Consider the following 27,903-nt stretch of genomic DNA (forward strand, 5'->3'; position numbering starts at 1 on the left):
GGTCCACAGAGTCAGCAGCTCATCAAAGATAAACATTTCATCAAGACAATGTCAGAAGTCGAAAAGAATGCTTGGTTATCATTTAAAGCCATTGTCAAGGACTTTCTTGGAAACACACGAGCAAATAATTACACAGAAATTGCACAGAAACTCTTGGAGAACTACAACATGCTTGGTTGCAATATGAGCATCAAGGTGCATTTTCTGCATAGCCATCTTTCTAACATCCCAGAAAACCTTGGTGCAGTCAGTGATGAGCAAGGTGAACGATTCCACCAAGATTTGAAGGTCATGGAAGGCCGGTATCAGGGTTGATGGGATGTACACATGATGGCTGACTATTGTTGGAGCATCTGGCAGAATTGTCCTAACACTGAACACTCCAGGAAAAGCTATAAACGTAAATTTTTACCTTAACCGCTTACCCGATTAATTTTCAAATGTTTTACTGTAAAAAAAATGTCATAGAGTAACAATAAATCCTTTTGTATGAACAAAAGAAATTTAAATAAACAGTACATTCAAGTTATTATTTCATTATTTTTTCATTGTATGTAAAATTTGTATGTTTTTTGGCAAAAATGGAGGGTACCTTGTATCGTAAAAACTGGATGTGATAGCAAAAAACTGGGCTCATTTCTGGATTCAAAACCCAAAAATTAGTAAAAAACAAGTGTAAGATCTAACTCAACAAAAAATGTGTTCCCCAGAGTCGAGTAACTGCAATTAGTCAAAATACTAAAAAGTCAAAGAATAAAATGAGCAAACAGAGTACACGAAAGAGAGACCAAAAATACTTTATTGTATAAACAACATAAACGTCATCAGCCTGTTCAAAAGCTCTTTCTTGTTTTTCAATAAAAATGCTATTTATTTTTTATTTGAAGCCAAAGATTTCAATGTGTAAAATGTGCACCACCATCTTAAATAGTGGTAACATTGTGGCATCTTAGTCTTGTCCATCTGACATTATGTCATCATTGTTACCATAAACAACAACACAGGGCCACATGGCATTGACCATGAAAAAAAAAGTGTCATGAAGAGTAATAAACAAAATAAATAATAATAAATAATAACAAAAGATATCATTCTAAATCCGGGCACATGTTTTTAACTCCCAGCTTCGTAGTCATGGGCCTCAATGCTGTGCTGAGTTTGTACTTCACCCTGAGGCACAAAAAGTTTCCTGGCTCATCCCATAGACTCGCACTAAGGTGCATCTCTGACTCCACACCAGTCCCCATATGAGTGACATTGAGTATGCATGTGTACACAATTGTGCCCTGTAATGGACTGGCACCTTGTTTGAGGTTAGTTCTTACCTCAAGCTCAGTGCCTCAAGTAATTCATGAAAAATTGGATTAGTTCATCTTAAAATGTGGTTTGCCTAATCAATAAGAAAGCAAAGGAAATTCTAGCATAATAAAAAAGAAACAGAAAACTAAGTATTTCAGTATTCATCTAATCTTCTATAATAAAGAGTGTTTAGTGTAACTGCTGATGTTTAGATGTTCTATGATTAATTTATGACAGTGCGGTGTTTAGTACTGCTCCCTCGTGGATCCAGAATGCTGGGTTCTTAACTCCATGCCTGGACGTTGTCTGGATGGTGTTGGCACATTCTCCATGCGTCTAGGTGGGTTCTGCTCTGGCTACTGCAGTTGCCCTCAAAGACTGGCTGTATGTTAACGTGATCGAGCGTGAGTCTCTGTGCACATTCATGGCCTGCAACTGACTGCTGTTTGTTTGTGCCTAGTGCTGCCAGGATAGGCGCTGGCTCCATGAAACTCAGCTGGATTGAGCAGGTTTGAAAGTGTGCCCTGTGTATATATAATTCACGTTAGGGTATTTTATTTCTTTTTGCATACAGCAGATGCAGAAAGTATTCAGACCCCTTCACTTTCTGCATGCTTATTGTGTTATAGATTGGATTGTAAATGGAGAAATTTGCCACTTTTTTGTTGTCATTCTAATATCAATAACCCATAACGACAAAGTGAAAACATGTTTTCAGAAATGTTTGCAAGTTTATTAAAAATCAAAAGCTGGATATGTAAGTATTCAGACCCTTTGCTGTGGCACCCGAACTTGTGGTCAGCTGCATCCTGTTTGCTGTATTATTCTTGAGATGCATCTAGAACTTGGAGTCCATGTGTGGCAAACTGAATTTATAGAACATCATTAATATAATGCCCCTTAATTCACACTGCACGTCAGAGCAAAAACCAAGCCATGAAGTCCAAGGAACTCTTGGTAGACCACCATGATAAAACTGTGCTGAAGCATTTGACCACATCTGTGAGATAAAATCATTTGTAAAACTTTGAGTGCTCCCAGCAGCACTATGGTCTCAGCAGTTGTGAATTGGAAAAAGTTTGGACCACCAGGACTCTTCCTAGAGTTGTCTGTCTGGCTAAACTGAGTAACCAGGGAAGAAGGGCCTTGGTCATGGAGGTGACCAAGAACCCAGTGGTCACTTGAAAAGAACTTCAGAAGTCCTCTGCTGTGACAGGAGAACCTACTAGCAGGACAACCATCTCAGCAGCACTCTATTAATCAAGTACATATATATATCTGTTTGGAGTTTGCCAGATGAAATTTAAAGGACTCTGAGAACATAACAAAAAAGATTCTCTGGTCTGATCAGACAAAAATTTAACTTTTTGGGCAAATCTCCAAGCTTTGTCTCTGTCAAGCACCTGGCACTGCTCATCATGTGCCTAATGTCATCCCTATGGTGAAGCATGATGGTGACAGCACCATGCTGTAGGGGTTCCTTCTTGGCAGCAGGGAAAGTAAAACTGGTCAGAATTGAGGGAAGGATGAATACAGTCAAATACAGAGGGGTTCATGAAGAAAACCTGCTCCAGAGTCCATACCACCTCATACATGGGTGACAGTTCACCTTTCAGCATGACAATGACCTGAAGCATACAGCCAAGACAACACTGAAGTGGCTTCTGGACAAGTCTATGACTGTCCTTGAGTGGCCCAGACAAAGTCCAGACTTAAACCCCATCAAATATCTGTGGAGAGACCTGAAGGTGACCATTGACGCTTGTCATGCAATTTGTTAGAACTTGAATGACTCTGCCAGGGAAAATGGGATAAACTTACCCAAGAAGACTCTGAGCTGTAGTTACTGCCGATGGGGCTTCTTCAAAGTACTGACTTAACGGTCTAAATACCTAGGTGAATGAAAAATTTCAGTTATTGATTTTTTAATAAATTTGGAAACCTTTCTTAAAACATTTTCTCTTTGTCATTATGGGTTATTGAGTATAGATTAATGGACAGAAATGGTAGGTTTATCCATTTAAAGTTGAAAATCTATAACACAATAAAGTGTGTCAAAAGTGAAGGGGTTGGAATACTTTCTATAAACCTTTCTTCTAAATTAGGTTACTACAGCAAATGTATATTAACAGGCAAATATCTTAATAAATGCATATTTTGTTAACGCCAGCTGGCAGCACAGGAGAGAAAATCAAAGTTATGCTCTACACAGATTCCTCAAAATGAAAGCTTCTGTGACTCCCAGGTCATTTGGATAAAGGGCATTTTAAAGTCTGGTTAGCTGAAGGTTTGGCTCCTTCCTGCTGCTACGTCAGGACATTGACATTGATGTTTTGAAGCCATTCCTGTGTAGCTTTGGCTTTATGCTTGTGCTCATTGTCTTGCTGGAAAACCAATCTTCTCCCAAGGTGCAGGTTTCTTGCAGACCACATCAGGTTTTCCTCCAGAACTTTTCTGTATTTCCCTGCATTCTTTTTTCCTCTTTACCTTCATATGCCTTCCAGAGCCTGCTGCAGAGGAGCATCTCCACAACATGACAGGCGTAACAGTGGAGATGGTGTGTTTATGATCATGAGCAGTGTTTGGGTTATGCCAAACTTGGTGTTTAGTTTGATGGCCAAAAAGATCAATGTTGGTCTCATCAATCCATAAAACCTTCTTCCAGTTGACTTCAGAGTCTCCGATGTGCCTTCTGGTGGACACTAGCCCCAATGTCATTTGTGGTTTTTTTTACACTGACTTTCTCTTTACCATTTTCTCTTAAAGTTGTGACTGGTGAGGCATCTGCCACAGTTGTTATCGGCTCAGTCTCTCCATCCTCACCCACTGCAGCTTGTAAAAGTCTCTTGGTGACCTCCTTCACTAGTCTTCTGTTTCTACAATCATTTAATTTTTGTGGACGGCCTGCTGTAGGCAGATTTCCAGCTGCGCCACACACCTTCCATGTCCTAATGGTTGATTGAACTGGACTCCAAGGGATATTCGGTGTATTTGAGTATTTTCTTGTCTCCATTCCCTGACTTTTTCGTCTCCTTTTCACTGAGTTACTCAGAGTGTTCCTTTGTCTTCATTCTGTAGGTCAGGCCACCATACTGACTCCTCACTAGTTGGACCTTCCAGGTAAGGTGCACTTAGAGTACATCAATTGAAATGTCTCTTCTACAGAAAAGCAGCCATTGAACTGACTCTTTGACTTCTAAATCTAGGTGGCTGCACCAGTGCTGATTTAGGTGTGTCTTATTAAAAGGGGTGAATACTTAGGTGATCAATTATTTTGTTTTATTTTTGTTATTAATTTAGACCACCTTGCAGAGATCTCTTTTCACTTTGACATTAAAAAGTCTTGTTCTGTTATTCAATGTCAGCAAAGTCAAATTCAATCCCCCGTGATTCAGTGTTGTATAACAACAAAATATAAAAACCTCCAAAGGAGAGAGTACTTGTACTAACTTAATAGGTTTTAATCATGGAAATGATATGAATGGTGAAAGAAGACAGAGAGGCAGCAAAGATGTGGCAGTCGCTGGTTCCTTTTCGTACTGAAAAGTCCAATTTAAGAAGGATCAACAGGGACAGACACACATCTGTTATTTCTCTTATGTTTTTCTCCTTTGGTTTGTGCATGACAGGAACTTTCAGGTGACATACTGGAAATGAACTCCTCTCATTTAAAAATGTCCTTGTGTGGTGCGTGGGAACGTGTGTGAAATTGTTGAGCTCAGGTACATTTTAGAATACATGGGACGTAGGTGTATTTACAAATTTGGTGAGCACATATATGGGAATATGGAGAGCACCGACACCTTTCATTGTGGGAGGACAACACTAGACCTGCTTGCAGACAGCACAGGTTCATGAACCTCATCACTGAACTTGTCCCTTCCATCAGGTAATTTGAAATTACCCAAATCATCCAGAAGTGGTGTGCTAGAAGCAAGAGGCATCTATTCCTTGCATCTTAATTTCTGCTTCCATGTGGGCGGCCAGTGACTCAGGCCGAGTGTCATTGTTTACAAAACGAAAATCACTGCAGTTGTACTGATGATGGCTTTAACAATCCTGCACAACATATTTTTTCGGCGTTCTGTGACATTTTGCTCTATCCCCATGGTAGACAGTGAATCACCCAAGATGTGGCTTTGGATATCTCAGTGATCCTTGCCTCATGTTTGAATTCTGCTCCTCCACTGATATCTGGGAACAACTGAAATAAATAATGCCAATAACATTAATCATCACTGCACACAAGAGCTATTTGCCTTTATACTTGAAGTTTTCAGACCTAGCAGGTGGTGGATATTGAAATTTGGTCGTTTTGTGGATGTTAGCCTTGCTCATAATGCTGTTTGGGTTGCATGAGTATATATACAGTGAGACGAGTGCTGACACTAACAGTTAAAGCAAACACATGAGAGGCAACAGGTAGTGCCAACTCGGAGAGCTGCGTCACTTACAGACAGCAACGGCTCCCACAAAGCGCTGGAATGTCTTTGTTGCAGTCCCACTCATCGATGAAAATGGCATTTTCAGGCTAGGAGAAATTAAAGAAGTGAGGGTAGTGGGAGCCTACAGACAGGCAGTGGGTGGTTCAGGGAATGGCAAGAAGCGTAAGCAGGATGAGTGACAGTCGATACACAATTGAGCAAAAATAACACGGTCAAAGAGCAAAGCAAAGTGGGGAGGGAAACACCTAATGATAGATAGATAGATAGATACAAAAGGCACTATATAATAGATAGATAGATAGGAAAGGCACTATATAATAGATAGATAGATAGGAAAGGCACTATATAATAGATAGATAGATAGATACAAAAGGCACTATATAATAGATAGATAGGAAAGGCACTATATAATAGATAGATAGATAGGAAAGGCACTATATAATAGATAGATAGATAGATACAAAAGGCACTATATAATAGATAGATAGATAAATAGGAAAGGCACTATATAATAGATAGATAGGAAAGGCACTATATGATAGATAGATAGATAGATAGATAGATAGATAGATAGATAGATAGATATGAAAGGCACTATATGATAGATAGATACAAAAGGCACTATATAATAGATAGATAGATAAATAGGAAAGGCACTATATAATAGATAGATAGATAGGAAAGGCACTATATGATAGATAGATAGATAGATAGATAGATAGGAAAGGCACTATATAATAGATAGATAGATAGATAGGAAAGGCACTATATAATAGATAGATAGATAGGAAAGGCACTATATAATAGATAGATAGATAGATAGGAAAGGCACTATATAATAGATAGATAGATAGGAAAGGCACTATATAATAGATAGATAGATAGGAAAGGCACTATATGATAGATAGAAAAGGCACTATATGATAGATAGATAGATACAAAAGGCACTATATAATAGATAGATAGATAAATAGGAAAGGCACTATATGATAGATAGATAGATAGATAGATAGGAAAGGCACTATATAATAGATAGATAGATAGGAAAGGCACTATATGATAGATAGATAGATAAATAGGAAAGGCACTATATAATAGATAGATAGATAGGAAAGGCACTATATGATAGATAGATAGATAGATACGAAAGGCACTATATAATAGATAGATAGATAAATAGGAAAGGCACTATATGATAGATAGATAGATAGATAGATAGGAAAGGCACTATATGATAGATAGATAGATACGAAAGGCACTATATAATAGATAGATAGATAAATAGGAAAGGCACTATATGATAGATAGATAGATAGGAAAGGCACTATATAATAGATAGATAGATAGATAGGAAATGCACTATATAATAGATAGATAGATAGATAGGAAAGGCACTATATGATAGATAGAAAAGGCACTATATGATAGATAGATAGATAGATAGATAGATAGATAGATAGATAGATAGATACAAAAGGCACTATATAATAGATAGATAGATAAATAGGAAAGGCACTATATAATAGATAGATAGATAGGAAAGGCACTATATGATAGATAGATAGATAGATACGAAAGGCACTATATAATAGATAGATAGATAGGAAAGGCACTATATGATAGATAGAAAAGGCACTATATGATAGATAGATAGATACGAAAGGCACTATATAATAGATAGATAGATAAATAGGAAAGGCACTATATGATAGATAGATAGATAGATAGATAGGAAAGGCACTATATAATAGATAGATAGATACGAAAGGCACTATATAATAGATAGATAGATAGATAGGAAAGGCACTATATGATAGATAGATAGATAGATACAAAAGGCACTATATAATAGATAGATAGATAAATAGGAAAGGCACTATATAATAGATAGATAGATAGGAAAGGCACTATATGATAGATAGATAGATAGATAGATAGATACGAAAGGCACTATATAATAGATAGATAGATACGAAAGGCACTATATAATAGATAGATAGATAGGAAAGGCACTATATGATAGATAGAAAAGGCACTATATGATAGATAGATAGATAGATAGATACAAAAGGCACTATATAATAGATAGATAGATAAATAGGAAAGGCACTATATAATAGATAGATAGATAGGAAAGGCACTATATGATAGATAGATTGATAGATATGAAGGGCACTATATAATAGATAGATAGATAGGAAAGGCACTATATGATAGATAGAAAAGGCACTATATGATAGATAGATAGATACAAAAGGCACTATATAATAGATAGATAGATAAATAGGAAAGGCACTATATGATAGATAGATAGGAAAGGCACTATATAATAGATAGATAGATAGATAGGAAAGGCACTATATAATAGATAGATAGATAGGAAAGGCACTATATGATAGATGGATAGATAGATAGATACAAAAGGCACTATATAATAGATAGATAGATAAATAGGAAAGGCACTATATAATAGATAGATAGATAGATAGATAGGAAAGGCACTATATGATAGATAGATAGATACGAAAGGCACTATATAATAGATAGATAGATAGATAGGAAAGGCACTATATGATAGATAGATAGATAGATAGATAGATAGGAAAGGCACTATATGATAGATAGATAGATAGATAGATAGATAGATAGATAGATAGATAGATAGATAGATAGATAGATAGGAAAGGCACTATATAATAGATAGATAGATAGGAAAGGCACTATGATTGATAGATACATACATGGATACTTTATTTGTCCCCAGGGGGAAATTTGGATTTTTACAGAAGCTATTTCAATAAATAGACGCACATACACACACACACACACACACACACACACACACACACTGTGGGCCTGAATGCTCAAACTAATGTTAATGCTCAGACTCTTAAGGATCTCAGACGCTCGCCTGAATGCCTGGGCCTAACCAAACAGTAGTATGTTTACATCCATTGCCAGACAGCCAACATAAATAACTACCATGGAAAAAAACCTAGCAAGAGAAGAGGATAGACAGGTGAGCTGCTGCAATGTGGTTATTACCGCGTCATCTCACAGACGTAACAGAAATCATAGGTCTAGTCAGAGCTGAATAGTGCTGCCCTTACTGCACATGAAATCACTGCTTACTGTTCTTGAAATCAGTGATTAGAGCTCAGGTCAGATGGTGCAGGGGTTCGTATTTCTGCCGCAAAGCATCAGAGTCCTCCGTTCACATCCCATGTACAAACACCGTCCGTGGGGGATTTGCTTGGTGTCCCTGGGTCTGCGTGGATGTCTCTCCAGGTAGTCTGCTTGTCTTCTCAAATCGCATGCAGATGGATGTTAGGGGGACTAGTGACTGTAAAGTGGTCGTGTACGAGTGACAGTTGCTTTGCAGGTGTGCATTAATGTGCCATCCCCTGCCTTCCACCCAATGCTGTCAGGATTGGCACTGGTTACTCACAATCCTAAACTGGAGAAGCAAGTCAGAAAATGGATGGATGGGTGTGCGGTGAAATACAAAGTTCAAATGGCTCCTGAAAACCCCCATTTTATCAAATACACTTTAGATCTGCTCTCTGTATTTTATTTTATAATCTGTTCCCACTGTGCTAATGTTGCCTCTGCTGTGCTGTCTCCCATCTCCTAATGGCATTCGGCTTGTATGTATTAATTTTAAATTCAGATGTGATCCCAGAGTACTGACCGACTCTACCCAGATTTTCATCATTTCCCTGTGAACTATACTTATAAATTTTGTTTCATTACTATCATATGTTTGTTTCATATTTGATATAATATATGTTCTCATCATCTGAATTGTGCTGCTTGTGCACTGCTGCTGAAGCTGAGGAAATCCTGGGGCGTGATGAGTGTACAGGGACAACATGTGGGACCTGCGAAGAGGAGGCAGTCAGGTGAAGAGAAGGAGTCGATAAATGTGGCTGTGTCATTTCTGGGTTTCCTTGAGTGTCAGACTAGAGGTAAGGGGGCTGGCTTGAATGTCTGTCAGAGGAGACTGGCGAGTATTCATTTACAGAACTGGATGTCACCATCAGGGCTTGTCCTGCACAGCCCCTAGATGTCGGTATTTTTGATTGTGATGTGAAACGTGTACTACGCTAATCCTGTCAAATATGTCGGGTAGCATGAGATTCAGTCAAGAATCACTTTCACACAATGAAACCGTGACATTACTACGTGAACTCCTCCAAGGGTTTGGTGGGCTTTTCACCCAGTTTCCATGGATATTGATAAAGTTTTCATATGGTGGTCACATATTTTGACAGGTCAAAGTTGGTAATCGTAGAAACCATGTAATGTAACTCAGTCGTCAGCGTTTAGACAGCTTTCTAACTAGAGTCTCTTGTCTTGTAGTATCAGCATGCAGGACGTGTGCGATTTGGCAACGCTCTATAACAGACTTTGATGCCTTGAGGCAAATTGCTTGCTTAATTAGCCTTTTAATTTCCTTATTCTCATTATGTTTGTGGGTGCAGAAATAATTTTACATTTATGAACATAGCATAACGTTCTCAGAGCAGCTTAATCCAATTCAAGGTTGAGGGAGGCTGGAATCGATCCTGGCAGCATTGGGCACAAGGCAGAAAACAGCCCTGGACAGTGTGACAGTCCCACGCAGGGCCCACTCACTTACACGGGACCTCCAGTGAATTTTGGCTGCACATCTTTGTGAACATGAGAGGATAACTGGAGTACAAGGAGAAAAACCCACACAGATACAGGGTGAGCTTGCAAGCTTCACGCAGACAACAGCCAGGTGTTGGATTCTAAAGCAGGATGCTGGAAGTGGGAAGCAAATGAGCTAATGTGCCTTCCTCACTTAGGTATTCAAATCTGTTCTAGCACCATGGATGCCTTTGATGTCCTATGACTCTGACTAGAGATGACTTGCTTCATTTTATATGAAGGCACTATGGTTAGAGATGCTTCCTCATGAACCCGTTTCAATCTAGTACTTGTCTGTATAGTTCCACGTTCTCCCTATGTCTGCATAGTCTTTCTTGTTGCCTGGTAAGTCTACCACATCAAAATGACATGTAGATTACATTAATTGGTTGTTCTTAATTGTCACCATGTGACAAAATGGATGAGTTTTCCCTGCAATGAACTGATGCCCATGCAGGGATGATTGCTACCTAACTGCTGTATGGTGTGAGAAGAGGAATTGATTGGTTGATGTTAAAAAGTCAATCAATTAATTAATTTTCAGATTTGCCTTTGGCACTGCCTGTAAATAATTAATTAAAAAATAGCAAAGCCCCCCCAAACCCACGCCAAATTAATGCAGCGTGCGTGAGGATTTTAACTTCTGCTCACCCAAGGATTTCTGGTTCACCTTCCACCTGTGGCACCAGAAATATGAAACAATTGTTCATAAATCGGTGAAAGTCTACATTGAATACTTTTACTTTCTCTGCTGTAGTTCAAATCTGGTGATAAACTACTTATAACAAACAACAACCAAAACACACTTGCTGAACAGACCAAATAATACAATTTATTTATAACACTAGGGGGTCCACCCCTGCTCACTTCACTCGCCCACCCTCGGGTTTGGATTTACAATTTAAAGAGATTGTTATTTTCATTTCATTCATTTTCTTTCATTTTGTATTACTTGATATTTGCCAGTAATAAAGCTGTAGTGAATGAGTTATTACCCCCCCCCCCCCCGCCCCCAGGCTGTGCTACAAGACAGCCACTTCGTATCTCTGCCACTCGCGTTATGAAGAGGGGGGCTGAATGCATGCTAAGGACATGTAGTCGCTCCTCCAAAACCCCTTCTTAAACGGTAAACAAATACATTTTTTTATCTCCTCTATGCTCCATTAGCTGTTGGCTTGCTGCTGCTGCTGCTGTGCTGCGTGTTCTGCATGTCGCACAGCGCTTCGAACATTTAAAAACCTGTACAGCAGCTGTCCTTTTGTCTCGCTGCCTTGTCTCACGGGACATTAAAGTGTCTCAGTGAAAATCATGTCTCGTCTCCTTTCAAGCCTTCCAAGATTTTTCTTTTATAATAGAGAGATAAGGATAACAGAAGGTGGATTTATGCAAGTATAAATATAGATGTAAATGTATATACATAGGGGCGGCACGGTGGCGCAGTGGGTAGCGCTGCTGCCTCGCAGTTGGGAGACCTGGGGACCCGGGTTTGCTTCCCGGGCCCTCCCTGCGTGGAGTTTGCATGTTCTCCCCGTGTCTGCGTGGATTTCCTCTGGGCGCTCCGGTTGCCTCACCCAGTCCAAAGACATGCATGTTAGGTGGATTGGCGATTCTAAATTGGCCCTAGTGTGTGCTTGGTGTGTGGGTGTGTTTGTGCGTGTCCTGCAGTGGGTTGGCACCCTGCCCGGGATTGGTTCCTGCCTTGTGCCCTGTGTTGGCTGGGATTGGCTCCAGCAGACCCCCGTGACCCTGTGTTCAGATTCAGCGGGTTGGAAAATGGATGGATGGATGGATGTACATACATACTTTATATAGACAAAGGACAATAACAAACAACACAGACATGAAATCTGAAAGCTTAGTTGAACTTTTTCTCTCCCATAGAAAAAGGCACACAACTTATGAATCCTGATCTTTCAATTCACATAGTTGAGATAGATAAGCTAGTTATAAAGTTCCTAAAGCCTACACCATGAAGGTGGCAATAATTTACTTGTGGTGAGTCAAACGCAGTTTTTGTGTGCATGTTTGAATTTTTCTACCGGATTTAGGAAGAAATTTATGACCGCTAAAGACTTCCCTTCGCCAAAGGTTATTACGTTTCAGTTACAGTGATACCAGTGCCATAACAGATTAACTGGCTTGATCCTTACAAGTAAGTTACAATGAATAGTCCTTGGAATCAAAGCAAACCTACTTATAGTTTGATGGAAGTGATGTTTTGTTCCTTTCCTGGTCAGCTCTATTCAGTGCAGGGAAAGGTCTTCAAGCAGGCTTTTCATTCTTTGTTCAGGGGGAGTTCTCCTTCTCCACCAAGGTCATGCTTTCTGGTTGTGGGTGGTCCTGAAGTTTTCTCTCTGAGGTCTTTACATGAAATATCTTCAATTGCTAGCAAAGTTACACCTGCTGGGGCAGCTGGTTATCAGTCAGCTCTCGTTGTTAGCGCGTGACAAACACATGATTTTTACGTATGGTCTCATTGTCATATATGCACTTTCTTTCGTAAGGCTTGGACTCATGGCATCCTCGTCTAACTCCAATACAGACAATACTTACACTCTTCCAGTCCTGTACTGGTTGCCCATTGGAGTAAAAGGGATCACTCCAGCCTTTGTTACAATCATGACCTAAGCTATGGGGTCCCTGCTCCAGAGAGCTGAAGTTTACAGCCAGGCCGAGCCTTAAGCTTGATGGAGTCAACACAGATTTTGGGTATGCAAGGGTTTTTAAAGGAAGGAATGCCATTGGTTTCTTGAGTGTACATACAGGTAAGCCCATCCTTTTTTGGTTGACTGTTGGAGCAAAGTTTTGCCCATCAAAGTTACCAATGTTTGAGATATAGCTGTTTGTTTGAGCTAAATATTTAAGTGGTACCACAAGAAGACCACTCTCAGTTTTTGATTGATCATCTTATCAGATAAGATGCAGAGGTCACATTTTAAAGGGAGGACAAGTCAGAAAGAAGCGACCTTTTAAGCCACGGCTTGTGTTCTATATATAGAAAAATGGATAATGCCAGTCTGCCCTACAGCCTGATGTTGTTGGGATACACTTCCTGTAAAACTGAAGAGGATTCAGCATTCTTGATTATGTTATTTAAATAGTTCTAGAAGTCATCCCATTTATGAAGTAAAGAGGCAGATGCAAATAAGCCACATTAGCTGCTGATGACAAATAAGTCATATTGTAATGTAATACCTTCTGAATAAGAGCACCAAACAGAATGAAAATCTGTGACCTAAAATGAAACTTACAAAATCATGTCCAAGCCTAAGTATTCCATCGCTTCAAACATCTTGTGGAACTAACCTCTGACCAAAAGCTTGCTTTTTTAAATAAGGACTTGCATTCACTTCCTCCAGCAGTGGTGTTGCACAACATGAGTGTACATGCGGCATTGCTCTTCATAGATGGTGCCTACAGTTCTGCTCTTTGTGTCGAGATGTTCTCTGCCTCAGTTCTTTAACTCAAATTAGCTGATGGGTTACTGCCATTGTACTGGTGGCCCTTCTAGCATTTGCTTCTATCTTGGACTTGATGCCTCTGGTGTAGATTCCAAGTGTTCACGTTCCTATCATTTGCACTAAAACATCAGTAACATGATAGTTATAATTTGTTACAAACCCTTACCTGCTCTGTCTCTCTTCTCGGTACTCAAATGTGGCACTTGGTGCCACTGCCCACCCGCCAAGTTGTTTTGCCTGCCTAATGTAAATCATCTCTGATGGAGGATCGCAGGAATCGTGGGGTAGAGGGGTCCTTGCATCGGATTGGCTGGCCCAGAGTTGACTTAGCTGTGGAATGGCCAATAGGGGGAGGCAGCTTGATGGCCGAGGTCTCCAGGACTCTGAACAAATCCAAATCCTATTATGTGATATCATCTCCTGTTGAATTCTGCTCCGTACTTGTGATATTATATTGTATTGAGGATTCCTTCTGTTCTGTGTATTGTGTTGTATTGACCCCCTTTTTTGACACCCACTGCACACCCAACCCACCTGGAAAGGGGTCTGTCTTTGAACTGCCTTTCCCAGGATTTCTTCCATTTTTTTGGCAGTTTTTCCTTGTCTTCTTAGAGAGTCAAGGCTGGGAGGCTGTCAAGAGGCAGGGCCTGTTAAAGCCCATTGTGGCACTCCTTGTGTGATTTTGGGCTATACAAAAATAAATTGTATTGTTTTGTATCATGTAAAAAAAGAGATCTGAATTTTATGGCTGGTTGGCATTTGCTTTGCATTGCCTTCTTATCCAGTGTGGTCCCCAGGGGGCGCTGCAGCACCTCAGACACCATACACAAAGGCTCGGACGCAAGTTCAGCAATAACCAAGGGCTTTTGTATTGTGTGAAACTCCTACAGGGAAGAGTTTCCCACACCACAACTGCAATTACAGTCTCCACATACAACCACTCAGTTATCTCCCTGTCGTCTTCTCTCTCTGCCTCCTCCTCAAGTATTGTCCACCTGCCCCCAACTCTGGCTCCCAGGCTGAAGCAGGGCTGCTTCTTTTATGTTGGACCTGGGAGTACTTCAAGTGTCCTGAAGATGTGGCTCAGAAGCACTTCCTGGTGAATTTGGAATCTGACACAGCAGGGCTCACCAGTTCCCTCAGGGCCCAACAGGGCTGTGCTGCTGGACTCCAATTCCCAAGATGCCCTGTGGGAAACTGTGGCAATGCCACAATCCAGTAGGGCTGCCATTAAATGTTCCAAGGGATACAATGCCCTGCGTAAACTGTCTCCCCCTCTCCTTCCATACAGTGGTGTCCTGACTTAGCATGGTTCCCTGTATAGCTCTGGCCGGGTTGCCAATCCATCACATGAGCAGTGGTTGTAGCCTTGCTCCTGATGCTGACTGGGCAAGCTGTGTACAGGAAATGTGATTCTAGAAAATGGACAAGTAGAATTTGGATTGTGGTACTCCAATTTGCTCCATAGTCCCCAAGTGAAGGGCTGCAGCCATCTATATTCATTTGCTTAAGAGGGGTTATGTCAGAATGACGTTCCATCCATTATGCATCCAGCCAGAATCAGTCCCACTTATTAAGGCTGAGGCTCAAACCAAACCTGGCAGGTATTAACCCTGCATGGGGCATCAGTCCACTCCAGGGCACACGTATGCACACGCTGTCATGAGGTGTCACCAACTAACAAAATTCGTCAGTCTCAAAAATTGCTATGTGCTCTGAACAGCGTGTTAGTAATATTATGTGGAGTCAAATTCTTCATGACAAAGAAGAACAAACTGAATGTTGATGGGCTTGACAGTGGCACCATCAGCATGTCTGACTGAGAACAGGTGGGCAGTGACCGGGGGAGGAATGGGGGCGTTCATTACAACAAAGTACTTTTCAGCTTCATCTCCAGTCTCTTCTGCTCTTTACACCGTCCTGAAAGCCACAGTCTTCTTGTAGGTGACGGCTTAATCTGCGATCAAACACACAACCTTCAAAGACACCCCCGCTCAGGAGGTGATCGTTGTTTGTCCTCCTTTTTCCCCCTTCTGTCTTTCCTCTCTTTTTCTCTCCCTCTTCTCCACACCATGCTGCTGTTAGCGCAGTAGCCCCCCCACTACAGTGCTCCCTCTCGTACTGCAGCCTTCAAACAGAATGAGTCAGAGATGACTCACGCGGCCCCTTCCTCAAGTCTATTATCCATCGCAGCTCCCTCCACCCCTCCCTCGGAACAAACCTTGAGAGACGAGCACTAGAAAAGCAGAGGCTGACAAACGGCGCCATGGAAAACAAGCAGCTGCCTAATCCAAAATTCCACAGACGCACACACAAGCAGCAGCCTCCCAAGTAGCCATGGTGCAGCTCGCAGAAAAAAATAAAGAAATAAATAGGAACTGTGATACAGCAAATGGTGTGCAGCGCAGTGGACCATAAGCCGGCAAACTGAGCCTTCCTTTTAACAAAGAGACTCAATAAAATTACAATGTAAAGGAACACATTCAGCACCGGGCACAGAGCTCAGTAGCTGCAAACTCAAGTGTTGATAAAATTAACACAAAGAAGGGACCTGAGAACCAGCAAACTTCACACAGAGTCGAGAACGTGGAACCAGAAAACGCAGAAGATTCAGAGTCATCAGCCCTAATGCCGAGGTGGTAACTGGCAACAGAAATGTGTACAGTGGGTTGATTCACAAAGTATTCAGACCCCTTCACTTTCTGCACACTGCTGTGTGATGCAGCTTTAATTTTAAATGAGAATGCTTGCCATGTTTGCCCATCAATCTCGATAACCCACAATGACAAAGTTAACACGTTTTCAGAAATATTTGCAAATTGATTAAAAAGCAAAAAATGAAATTTCTCATTTATAAAAGTATTCAGACCCTTAATTCAGCTGCCCCTTTAGCAGCAATTACAGCTTTGAGTCTCCTTAAGCAAGTCTCTACAAGCTTTGCACACCTGGGTTTGGACAGTTTATCTCATTCGTCTTGGTAGATCCTATCAAGAATAATAAAATTGGATGAGAAGCATCTGTAAATGCCATCTTCAGGTCTCTTTACAGATGTTCTATGGGGTTTAAGCCTGGGCCACTCAAGGACAGTTAAATACTTGAAGCCCCTCCAGTATTTTCTTGTCATTGTTACACTGAAAGGTGAACTGTCCCCCCAGTCTGAGGTCATGTGCACTCTGGAGCTGGTCTTCATGGACCGCTTTGTATGTGTATTCATCCTTTTCTCATTTCTGTCCCTACCACTACCACTCATAGCATGAGGCAGCCACCATTATACTTTACCATAGGGATGGGATTAGAGTTAGGGACGTAGCATTTGGAGTTCTGCCCAAAGAGTTCAATTTTTGTCTCATCAAACCAGAGAATCTTTTTTTCGTCATGGTCTCAGTTTGGAAAACTCCAAGCAGGAGATTGGCACTCTACCAAAAATGCCTGCTTGATAATGTGCTGCTCTGATGGCTGTCCTTCCAACAGGTTCTCCCACCTGAGGAGAGGACTTCTGAAGCTCTGTCAGAGTGACCACTGGGTTCTTGCTTTCCTCCCTGACCAAGGCACTTCTTGCCTGATTACTCAGTTTAGCTGGACAGCCAACTCTAGGAAGAGTCCTGGAGGTTCCAGATTTCTGCCATTTCACAATTACTGAGGCCACTGTGCTCCTTAAAGTTTTAGAAAGGGTTTTATCCCCTGACCCTGATCTTAGAGATAGGAAAATGATACCGAAGCGTCAAAACTTGTGTCAGTCAATGTGAAGTGTAGTGAGTCGAATCACTGTGTCAGAGCTTGTGTCAAAACACCTCTGTCACGTGACCCGTGAAGCTTCGAACGTCATCAGTGCTTCACAGTGCGTTTCATTGATTTGACAGCTTTGGTGCTAAATTAACAGGTAGCCTATATAAAATGCATCATTCTCATTCAACAACGTTGGGTTGTGAGAGATTGGACAGCTTTGGTGACAGATGGCGACTAACAGCGGAAAACAGCGTTCAAAAGTTAAATAGTATAAATGGGCAAGGACCTTTAGCAGAATAAAATGAGCACAGACTTTTCTGACCTTTTACTGGTGATTTGAGACTGAAACAGTGAGTTCTACTTCACTTGGGCTCTTAAGAGATTGCCTTGACCTCAGTTAACCACCAGATGTCGCTGTTCATACTGGGGCTGAGGCTTCAACGCTATGAACCTTTTTCGGCACAAATAGAAAGAAAGCTTCAAAGCTTCATGAGGCTTCATTTTCCCATCACTACCTGAATGTACTTTGCAAAGAAAAGTCTACAGAGGGTTCCTTGGATTTCACGGCCTGGTTTTTGTCCTGATACACAGTGTGAATAGTGGGACTTTATATAGACAGCTGTGTGTGTGTGTGTGTCTTTCCAAATTATGTCCAATCAAGACAATTTGCCTCAGATGGACTCCAATTAAGTTGTAGAAACATCTTATAGATAATTAAAGCAAACAGGATACCCCTGACCCCAATCTGAAGTGCCACAGCAAGGGGCCTGGATACTTCTATAAACGAGAGATGTTAGTTTTTGATTTTAAAAATGATGATTTGCAGTCCTTGTATTTACATTGAAAGTATAGGTTATTGGGTGTAGACTGATGAGCAAAAATGGGAAATGTTTCCATTTAAAATTAAATCTACACCACAATAAAGTATAGAGAGAGTGAAAGGGTCCGAATGCCTTCTCAATCCACTGTGTTACTGAAGTGATAAATTCAATGAGGAGAGCTAAGAATGTGCACACTTGCTACAGAACAGAGAACTGAAAACCAAGAAACTCTACACAGAACATGGAAATTACAAGAAAATAACAATTTCCAAAGAAAACAGAGTAGTAAAAAACCAACAGATACAGTACAGAGTTGGGAAGAGACAAACTAATAACCTACAGTTTCAATACAGAACTGGGAAAACTGAATATAATTAAAAAGAAAAAAACAAAGACCGGGCGGCACGGTGGCGCAGTGGTAGCAGTGCACCTGGGTTCACTTCACCTGCTTCATGTTCTCCCCGTGTCTGCGTGGGTTTCCTCCGGGTGCTCCGGTTTCCTCCCACAGTCCAAAGACATGCAGGTTAGGTGCATTGGTGTGTGGGTGTGTGTGCCCTGCGGTAGGTTGGCGCCCTGCCCAGGATTTGTTCCTGTCTTGCGCCATGTGCTGGCTGGGATTGGCTCCAGCAGACCCCCACAACCCTGTGTTAGGATATAGCAGGTTGGACAATGACTGACTGACTGAAAACAAAGACCTGAATAACTCAATATAGACTCAAAAATGAGACCCCAACCCGCTTACAAACTGAAAAGATTCGACACAGCACACCATGGAGATGAGACCGGAGGAAACAGAATACAGTGCACAGCTGAGGACTGACAGACTCAACACCATCATACTCCGATGAAGGCTTGTAGGGGGTGCAAGGCAGAACATAGCACTGGCCAGGACACAAGCCCACCGCAGGGCCCACTTGTGCAGACGCCCAAACTCAGACAGAGGCCTTATTTTTCAATCACTGATCAGTGGAAGTGAAAGTCAGGGGGGAAAAAAAGTCAACATAGTCGAAAAATATAAGACAGAGGCGCGAATTGAGAGCTGACAGAATCTTCACAATGATATAATAGTGTGAATTCAAAAAAGAGATCTAAGAATTGACAAAGTTCATGCAGAGCAGAGATCTAAAAACAATGAAATAAGGAAATGAGAGCCGATAAAGTCAGCGCCATGTAAGGAAGCGCAAAACAGACTGAAGAACCAAAGACCAAGAAACTCCAAACAGGGCTGAGAACTGACAAGCGACAACAGCTGGCCATCTACTAAAATACAGAGATGAGAACTAAGAGACGATTAAAGGAAGACAAACACTCACTGAGAAAATCACTAGGAACCCCCATACACCCCATAAATCTGCTTATCCATGCAATGATCCAATCAGCCAATCATGTGGAAGCAGCGCAATGCATAAAATCATACCGGTACAGGCCAGGAGCTTCAGTTAATGTTCACATCAAGCACCAGGTTGGGAATGTGCACTGATACAGCATGTTGCTGCACACCAGAATGGTGATTTTGACCGTGGCGTGATTGTTGGTGTCAGACATACTGGTTTGAGAATTTCTGTAACTACTGATCTCCTAGGATTTTCACACACAACAGTCTCAAGAGTTTAGTAAAAATGGTGCAAAAAACAGTGAGTGAGCAGCAGTTCTGCGGTCAGAAATATCTTGTTAATGAGAGAGGTCACAGGAGAACAGCCATCCTGGTTCAAGCTGACAAAGGCTATGATAACTCAGTTGGCCGCTGTGTACAACTGTGGCAAGCAGAAGAGCATCTCAGAAAGTACAACATGTCCAACTTTGAAATATATGGGGTTCAGCAGCAGAAGATCATCTATACTTGCACTTCTGTCTGCCAAGAACTGACAAGTGAGACTTCAATAGACTCGGATTCACCAAAACTAGACAGGAGAAGACCAGAAAAACAGCCTGGTTTGAGGAATCTCGATTTCTGCTGAGGCACAAAGATGGTAGGTTCAAAATTTAGAGGCAACAGTACAAATCCATGCACCCAACCTGCCTTGTGGTCGTAGTCCAGACTGGAACTGGTGATGTAATGGTCTGAGGAATGTTTTCTTGGCATACTTTTGGTCCATTAATGTCAATCAGATGGATTGAATGCCATGGCCTTCTTTGAGGATTGTAGCCTACTATGTGCAGTCCTTCAGGCCACACTTTACCTATCTTCTAATGGCCATGCACCATGTCACAAAGCAAAAGTCATCTCAGACTGGTTTAATGAACCTGAGAATGAGTTCAGTGTTCTTCAGTGGCCTTCTCAATCACCAAATCTGAATTCAATTGACCACCTTTGGGATGTGGTAGCACGAGAGATTCACAGCATGAATGTGCAGCTGACACATCAGCAGAAATCATGTCAACCTGGACCAGAATCTCAAAGGAATATTTCTAACATCTTGTCCATGGCCAGAAAAACTGAGCCTGTTTTGAGAGCAAAAGCATGTCATACCCAATGATAGTACAGTGGTCCGAAGAATATGCTAAGTGTGTGTGTGTGTGTTAGAGAGTGGGAACCAACAAACTCAGTGTGGAATAAAGAACTGAGAACTGGGAAACTGGGAAGAGTTGGAAAAGTGAGAGCCAAGAAATGCAGTATGGAAAAGAGCGTGAAAGCAGACTGTAGGAGGAGAACAGGCATCCCGGCTGGATTGGAGGCTGTGCCATTGCCCGGATGGGAGGCCAGCGTGACGACACAAGCAAGTTGCCCGGCAGGACAGAGAAAAAGCTTTGTGCCCAGTCGGCATGAGATAATGGATGGACCAGCGGAAGCTGAGAGTCAAGAGTTGTTCCATCCCCCATCCACCAGATGGTAGTGGTTATCCTATGGGAACCCAGTCGGGGCACCTGCAAGGGTGCTTGGGAGTTGGAGTTCGGAAGTGCAGCCCTGTCAAGGTCCTTGGGTGCCGATAGAGGGTGCTGTCAGGTTCCGACATAAAGGAGTCTGCTTCCTCGCATTGTGCAGTCAGAATCGGAAGGCAGTGGGTAACACTCAGCAGAAGATGGAAGGTGGAAGATTTATTGGTTTTTTTTGTGTGTAATTGTGGAATTCATCATACAGGTACAACTGGTATTTGAAGGGTAATTTGGGAAAAGTGCTTTATGAAAATCAATGTCTTTTATTTCATTCTAAAAAAGTGTGGTATGTTGCTGTGTCTTGGGTTTGGGGCTGAGTGGTGCCCTCTTGTGGTCACAAGACAGAATCTATAAAGCAGTGGTGTGTGAACGAATGGAAACTGAGAACCAAAAAAACATAAAACCTAGTCAGGAAAGTGGAACTGATAAACTCAGTAAAAAACAGAAAATGGACACACGGGACAGAGAGGTGAGAACTGACAGAGTCAAAAGAGAGTGGAACTGTGAATGCCACACAATGCTATAGAGAGTAGAAAACTGAATGACAGTAAATGGAATAGAAAGAGAACAAGACTTGAGAAGTCAGAGCCCACAAACACAGCAACATGGAAAACTAAAAGTTAAAAACTCACAAGCGAGGAGGGAGCTGAGAGGCAGAAATCTCTATACTGAGCAGAGAATAAAGAACAGAAAATATGAATATAGAATAGAAAATCCAACACAACTCACTTAACCCAGACTAGAGATTTGAGGCCTGATAAGCTCAATACGGTATAATGAAGTGAGGGCCAAAAGCAGAGCATAGACTGGATGGTAGAGCGGGACTGTAGGTCAGCCATGATTTCAACAATATCGTGACAACAGCCTAGACAGGTCAATCTATTGGGAGTGCTTTATACATTTTAGCAGACAAAGACACAGCTAGATTGTATAGCTTCGCGTCTGTTCATATTTCTCTTTCTCTGTGCCTTGTGTGCAAAGCCAACTACTTCGACAAAGACAATATAATCATTTATTTTGGCTTGCAGAAGGTGAAAAAAGTGTAGAGAATGCTAACAAAGGGCCTATTTTATGGTTGCTCTTCTGTAAGAATTAGACACTGCAACTCTTGTCTTTGCGATTTTATGAAATTATTTTATTTCATCTGTAGAAATATTTAACACGCTGTGGCGGCACTGAGGCTCAGTGTTTCGCAGTTCCGGGAGGTCAGCTTTGCACCCCAGCCTGGTTCATGTCTGTGTGCAGTGTCCACGTCAGCGTTTTCTGGTGTTGTAGTATTTCTCTCATGTCCCACCAAGGAGTAGATTAAACTAACAGGGACCAGGCCAAGGAGTTGCCCACGTAATACCTGGCTGTGGCAGATAGAGGGTCGTTTCTGGAGGGTGGGACTGGACTGCATGTCTGCCTGTGGGGCTACCAACCGGGATCCCGAGTTGTTTCGTTGTGTATTGGGTGCGGCAATGCACTGTACCAGTGTATACTCCCCGACTTGACTTGACTTGTTCTCTGAAGCGGCCCGGTATGGGTCAGCGTGTGAGTGAGTAAGTCTCACAAAGGACTGGACTGCTGCCAGGCTATGGTTTCCTGCCTTGCATCTGATGCTGCCAGGACAGGTTTCCTGAGAATTGCAAAGAAAAGCAGCCGAGCACTAGCTAGTGCTAGCTGAGAGGAAAAATTCAATACAGAGCAGTTACGGACAACCAAATTCATATAATGAACTATTAGGGGGTGAAGAAATAAGAAACTCAATATATAGTTCATAACTGAAAGCTGGCAAGCCCAGTGAAACATAAAAATGTGATAACTGGCAAACTCAATGGCCTCGGTAAAGGGGCTGACGTATCAGTGGATTAGTGAGACTCAGCTCTTCCATTTCCAAATAAGAAAGTGATTCAGTTAGGGCGTATTGTAACATTCTGCAGCGATGCCCTCCAAGATGGTGAAGATCTGACACCCCGTGGAGCTTATCCTTATTAGACCCTCAGCACCTGAACTGCTACACAAACAATGTGCTGATTTATTACTCCAGGGTTCCACTGCAGGATTGCTGGGAGTTGATATTAGAGAATTCACTCTCCATTTTCAGTGTCTTTGTTTCCTATTCCAGGGTCAAAGAGTCAGTAACACCAGCACTGGGCACAAAACTGCGACTTTGGAAGGGACCCCGGTCTATTTGATTGCCATTTCACTGATGTACCCAGAATCACTCAGTTATTAAGATGTCAACTAGTACTAATAGTAATGGGAAAAAAAGGGTTAAAGGTTATATCCGTGCTTGAATGGAGAGAAGGGTAAAGACACATCTTGACTGTACAGCTGAAAAATAAAAGAGCTGGCAACAATATACAGGAGAGAACAAAACCTGAGCAGGTGGAAGGAGAAAAAGTCAGAGTAGGTAAAAGACAGAGAGAGGATGAAGCGAGAGATTAACAGTCGGTCCTTAAGACCTGTAGAAATATGTGATCCTAGAGTGAGAATGAGCTTTTTCTTTGTGTTCTTTCACAGGGCTCTAAAGACACTTCTCAATCAGAAAGATCAGTGTGGCCATGATCGAGGGAAACGTTCTACAGGAGGTTTTGTAAGGCCTTAACAGCTCAAATGCGCTCCCTCACACGGTCTACTAGCCATCTCCCGGTTTCTTCCATGTAGATAGATGGCTGAACGCTTTCCACAAGAAACGCAGTAAGATTTTTAGACAGGCCAAGGGGCTGTTGTTTAATATTGAATTGACCGGAGGGACCTTGGCCAACTTGAATCGCCAATCCACCTACCCCTGACCTGCATATCTTTTAGATTATCCAAAGGAAACTCCACTCACGGATGAAGGGTTCAAACCCAAGAAGCTGGATTGGTGAAGATGATCCAGTGCACCAATAAAATAATAAACGTTAAACTGAAGGAAAGACTTCTTTCTAGCAGTTAGATTTGCTTGCTATTAACTGGGAAGAGCTTTATAGTGGGACTGCCGTATGCTAAATATGTTTTTTGTCTCCTCACAAAGTAAATAAATTGCATTTTCTCCAATTCTGAGTAATTTAGGTTGTGGTTTTCCTGTCGCACGATGCTAGGTAGGTTAGGATTTCTCGAGATGCACCAAATAACATGGCGAGTGAGGAGTGTCACAGTCTCAAGACAGAGTGACCTTCCATTAGTAAAACCCCAGGATTAGGATTAATGGCTGTCTGCTAGGAAGGTGAAAGCCCGCCGGTTCCTCTTTTTTTGCATTCGTCACTCACCGTTGTACTAACTTGGTTCTAGCACATTCTCCCCAGGCTTCAAGGATGCCCATATTTTCAGCAAGTTAGACTTCCTCGCCAAAGCACTGAGTGGTCCCAGTGTCCATCCTTTGAGTTCATGCTGTTCAAACAAGAGTGAAGGTCTCTTAGAGCAGGAACTGAAGCAAGAAGCTGACGAGCCCTGCAAGCCACCCCAGGAGTGCACAAGCAGCACCCAATAGTAGAAGAAGGGTGGGCAGCCAGGGTCTCCACCACTGTCCCTGTGTCTGACTTTGTCTGCTGTAATTGACTGTGGACCCCCTGAGGTTTCTTTTCTCTTGGGATGCTGCTGACTGCAGTTTTCATTGTCCTGTCCTCCACTGTCTACTGGCCATATCTCGATATTAATATCAACACATAGATTTGGTACAATTAGGATTCATTTATGATAAAGTTTGAATTTGCTTCATCTTGCCGTGTGTTCACTCAGGCTTGTACTTTTATGTGCGTCTGTTTGTATTCTGCCAGCTTTAGTGCTCTCAACTTGTGCTCACAGACGTGTATACAAAGTTAATGTTGGACTCAGAAGGAACTTGCTTGTCACAAAGGGACTACAAAATTTGTATCGATTTCTGTTAAGTGACGTGAACTGAATTTGGCAAACTGAAAAGAGTGCGACACAACTAAGCACTAGGGGGTCACCCTACTGTGCACAGATTACAGGAGAGTGAAAGGACGCGATGAAGACAGGAGAGCAAACTCCGGTGGGGAGTAACTCAAGACACACAAGAGTACACACAAGGAAGACAAGCCAATATGGCATCAGGCCATCAGTGCCACATACATAGCTTAGAGTCCAAAACCTAAAAATCAAGAAACCCAAGCAGCATTCACATATCTGACAGGCCTAACCCTAATATAGCAGCGGTCACACACGTGCGCTTAGGGGGGCAGCCAAATGAGCGTGAAAGAACAAAAGGTGGAGGATTGGAGCAGAGTGCTAACGCCTTTTCTCTCTTCTCAACAGAAAAACATTTATTTATATAGCACATGTTCATACAAATGATGTAGCTCAAAGTGGATTACAGGATGAAGAAAGAGAAAAAAGACAAAATAAATAAGAATTAAAATTAGGGAACACTAATTAACATAGAGGTGGCGCAGTGGTAGCGCTCCTGCCTCGCAGTTAGGAGACCCGGGTTCACTTCACTGAGTTCTCCCCGTGTCTGTGTGGGTTTCCTCCCACAGTCCAAAGACATGCAGGTTAGGTGCATTGGTGATTCTAAATTGTCCCTAGTGTGTGCTGGGTGTGTGCGTGTGCCCTGCGGTGGGCTGGCACCCTGCCCGGGATTTGTTCCTGCCTTGCGCCCTGTGTTGGCTGGGATTGGCTCCAGCAGACCCCCGTGACCCTGTATTTAGGATATAGCGGGTTGGATAATGGATGGATGGATGGATGGATGGATAATTAACATAGAATAAAAGTAAGGTCTGATGGCCAGGGAGGACAGAAAAAACAAAAAAAAACTCCAGACAGCTGAAGAAAAAAATAAAATCTTCAGGGGTTCTGAGGAGACCACGAGACCACCCAGCCCCTTCTAGGCATTCTACCTAACATAAGTGACATCAATCAGTCCTCGTGGTATTTAGGGCTCTCATGGAAGAACTTGATGATGATGGTCATGTGGACTTCTGGCCTTCAATCCACCAATGTAGGGACATCACAGTGCTTTGATCAGGTGGTGGTGACGCAGAAAATGAAAACAGAAGATTAATAAACAAATCTTACCTCAAACCTGCATGATAACACCACTTCCGGCTCCCCCTGATGACTCCACTTCCAGTCCCATATCGACGACTTCACTTCCAAGTACCGATGAAGATGTCATTTCTGTCCCTCACTACCAACATCATTTCCTCCCGACTCATTTCATTTTTCTGCCATCTGTACATAAAAGACCCATGAAGCATTTTCTCGATGTCATTGTCTGTTTTTCAGTAAATTTTCTGACCACAGTATCAGTCTTTGAATTCTTCTCGTGACCGACGCTATTATACGGGGAGTTCCCCCAACGCTTGATCTTTTTGTTCCCGTGTTTATTTCCTCACACAGCATAAGTAGGCCTGAGGGGTCACATTGGTCGCAGGACTTAACTTCAGTGACCCTCTTCATCAGTCTGCGTCTTTTACTGCTCTCCAGGTGGGCAGACACCCTCTTTTGATGGTTCATGCACCTTCTATGTTGGTGTACTCAGCCTTAGTCACTGAGAGCTACAGCAGCTGAGGATTTTCAGGGTATCTAATTCAAAATCGGAACTGAATTCTTTGCTGAGTTAGAATTGTTAGAGTAAAAAATCAGAGTTAATCCGGTTTTAACACTATATATTGTATTATTGCTACGATTTCTGGATACAGCAATGAAGTCTGAAGCACTTATTTAACACTTAGGTACACTCACTGAGCAAATGATTACGTGCTAATACTGGCAATGGCCTCCTTTTGCTGTCAAAACAGACTCAGATCTTCTTGCCATGGATTCCACAAGATTTTGGAAGCATTCCTTAAATATTCTGGTCCACGCTGACATGGTTCCTTCACGTGACAGCTGCAGATTTCTCTGCTGCACATTCATGTGAATCTCCAGTTCTACCACATCCCCAGGGTACTCCGTTAAATTCAGAGCTGGTGACAGGCAAAGCCACTGAAGTAATCTGAACTCATTGTCAAATTCATGAAACTATTTTGCTTTGTGACATATGGTGAATTATCGTGCTGGAAGTAGCCGTTAGAAGATGGGTAAATTGTGGCCATGAAAGGATACATACGGTCAACAACAATACTCAGCTAGGCCGTGGCATTCAGTCGATGATTGATTGGTATTAAAAGACCCAAGGTGTGCCAAGAAAACTTTCTCCACACCATTACTACCACCAGCAGCCTGGACTGTTGTCACAACACAGGATGGGTGCATAGATTCATGCAGTTAATGCCAGTTTCTAAAGCCTGTGATCTGTGAGATTCACCAGACCATGATACATTTTTGCACTATCCAGCTGTCAGGTTTTAGTGAGCCTGTGTCCTCTGCGGCCTCAGCTTTCTGTTCTTGGCTGACAGGAGTGAAACCCCACATGGTCTTCTGCTGTTGTAGCCCATCCACCTCAAGGTCTGACGTGCATTCTAAGATGCTTTGCTGCTTTCTGTCAGTTTGAGCCAGGCTGGCCGTTCTCCTCAAATCTCTCTCATTAATAATGTCTGCAGAACTACCACCCACTCCATGTTTTTTGTTTTTCATTTTTCTCAACTTTCTGAGTAAACTGTAGAGACTGCTGTGAGAAAATCTCAGGAGGTCAGCGGTTAGAGAAATCCTCAAAGCAGCCTGTCTGATAACAAC

Source organism: Erpetoichthys calabaricus, chromosome 8, assembly GCF_900747795.2.
Source record: "Erpetoichthys calabaricus chromosome 8, fErpCal1.3, whole genome shotgun sequence".
In the NCBI taxonomy this organism is placed as follows: Eukaryota; Metazoa; Chordata; class Cladistia; order Polypteriformes; family Polypteridae; genus Erpetoichthys; species Erpetoichthys calabaricus.